General features: G+C 39.2%; 1 long non-coding RNA gene across 4 annotated transcripts; it reads right to left on the bottom strand.

The window, feature by feature from the left end:
• Nucleotides 1–388: 388 nt before the first annotated feature.
• LOC118753714 lies at nt 389–2,037 on the bottom strand. Of its 4 annotated transcripts, none has more exons than XR_004994835.1 (3): nt 1,750–2,037; nt 1,016–1,300; nt 389–579 (listed from the first exon to the last, which is right to left on the bottom strand). It is a non-coding gene; the product is annotated as an uncharacterized LOC118753714 (long non-coding RNA). The 4 variants fall into 4 exon arrangements; XR_004994834.1 differs by having other exon boundaries at nt 1,016–1,287; XR_004994836.1 differs by having other exon boundaries at nt 1,020–1,287; nt 1,750–2,036.
• Between the last annotated feature and the right edge of the window lie 341 nt (nt 2,038–2,378).

Genomic DNA, 2,378 nt, shown 5'->3' with positions numbered 1-2,378 from the left:
GTCTGAAAGATGTTGCACGAATTGTTTTTCACGCGCACGCTTGCCCGCTAAGGTCGCAGCTGTTGTATAATAACGTAATGGAACGGCCAAAAAGGTTACAGATGCAAACGCGCTTTCTCTGGTTGGAAGCGCGTGCACTTTGTTGGAATATAAAAATTGATTCGTCGCTTGCAAATCTCTATACTTCCACCTCTAGTGCCTTGTTAAGTTAAAGTTTAATTGACGTCCATGCAAATTAAAAAAAAAACTTGACTTTCAAAACATGTTTTCTTCACTTCGGCGCGCGGCAGTACTAATTCACTTCAAATGCTGACTATTGCTGCTGCTAGGCGACTTCAGCCGCAACACATGCGGCAATTGTGGATTTTCCATTTTAGCGTTTACCTTCTGTTTATTTATACTATTTTTGTTTGTATTGCATGCACTGTGATGGCAATATTCTCGTCGCTTTGTTTATTTTTTTTTGACGCCTTACGCGACTTTTTTCGATTATTGTGGTTATTCAACAGCGCTATTTTCGGCCGTTGGTCGTTTTTAATACTTGTTTATACTGTAATTTTGTATTTTTCTTCCAACTCTCTAAAAAGGGGGAAATAAGAGAATCAATAAAATGTTGACTGCACAATTGAGTGACCTGCTTAGCGGCCACACACATCGCCAGCAGGTCACGAAATATGTAGTTTTCAATATCTTTTAGGAAATGTGGGTTTTAACCCAGTTAACTATAAAGCTTCTACGAAAACAGCTTTAACACGATTTACATATAGTTAGATTTTTTGCTTTTCTTCTCGAACCACGCGGTCTTTTTTGGAGAAGTTGCGTCTGTTTTGGTTTTCCTATTTCTATTATTATTTCACACGCAAATGCACCTTTGTATGTATACTTGTGTAAAACTGAAAATATCTAACGATTTACACGCGCGCACGTTATGTTGACCGCCGCGGTTACAATTATTGATTTATTGCCACCGCTACTGCGTTGCTACGCCCAACTTACCGCTCGCTTTCCTACTTACGTACCTTTGTCTTACTCGCGCTACCTTGACTCGCACGCGGGAGCTTGATCACCTCACACTTTTCGCTAATTAGACGTTACGTATTTTGCTTGCGTACGTGTGCGTGTGTGTTAAATCACATGAAAAACACGCCGAAAAACATGCGCGCACGTTTCTATTTACTTACATATAAAGCGAGAAGTGAGCGACCGCGGCGACCAACAGCGTAGAAACGTTTTTGGTTCAGCGCGTAAGTAGCCAGAAGCAACTCTACGATAGCAGCAGTAGATTTCCTAAATAGCACAGCTTATAGATACGAAATTTTTCGCAAAAACATACAAAACAAACATTTTACATATGTGTATGTACATATGTACATATGTACTATATATATATGGATTTCTATATATACATAATATATAAAATGTATGTATATATAGTTGCTTGTAATACATAGACGCGCGACAGCGTTTCAAATAGCTCAAATACGCGCACGTAACAAAGTGCAAGCCACGATTTACTTTGCCACAGCCATACATATATGAATATAATGTATGTATGTTTATTATAAGTACAATTGTATATGTAAGTAACCGTATACACACGCGAAACTAATTATATTTCATTCTCACACTCGTTACTTCCAACACACTAGAGTTTCTTCATTATTTTCTTCTAAAGCGTTTCAATTTAGTATTATTAAAATTCTTAGCAACTTCTTCGTTTCTGAGTAAATTTTCTTTTAAAATTCACACCTTTTCTTTTTTCTTATCCATTCATTTATTCGAGAACTATTCACTATTCACACTCACTTAAGTGGTGTTCACACGCGCTCACTAGCTCACTGTATGGTTCTGCTTGCCTTGCGTTTGTCCGGCTTATTAGCTCGCTTGCATGCGTCTTCCTCGAATGCCGTCTGCGAAATAACAAATTATTCCAATTGAATGTCGGAAAAATGTATCCGTTGGCTGGTTAGCAAGCTGGCTGGCTGGTGAGTAGGTATGTATTTGGCTGCATGACTGACTCGCTCTGGCTGGCTGGCTAGCTGGCTGATTTGTATTCTCACGAGTGCAGAGTAGATATGCGACGGCTGCACAGTTGGCGGTGGTTTGATAATTTGCGAACATATTTATGAATGATGAAATGTTAGGGTTTTTGTTATCTGCAGTCCTATTCCTACTATGGGCGCTCGCATACGAACTGTCAGTTTTTTTAGTAAAATTGTTTATCTCCAACGCCACTATGTTTTTGATGTCAATCTGGGGAAGCTCCACTGCTTGGTCTGTTGGAAGCAAACCGTCTATTGCCATACTCATTGAAAACTGACCTCATTGGAGTGCTCTGAGATTTCCGAATCATACTTAGTAACATGAGAATTGGATAC

This window comes from Rhagoletis pomonella, unplaced genomic scaffold (genome assembly GCF_013731165.1).
Source record: "Rhagoletis pomonella isolate Grant_MI unplaced genomic scaffold, Rhpom_1.0 Rhpom_scaffold_02776, whole genome shotgun sequence".
Lineage (NCBI taxonomy): Eukaryota > Metazoa > Arthropoda > Insecta > Diptera > Tephritidae > Rhagoletis > Rhagoletis pomonella.
This window is presented reverse-complemented; position numbering and strand designations above follow the sequence as displayed.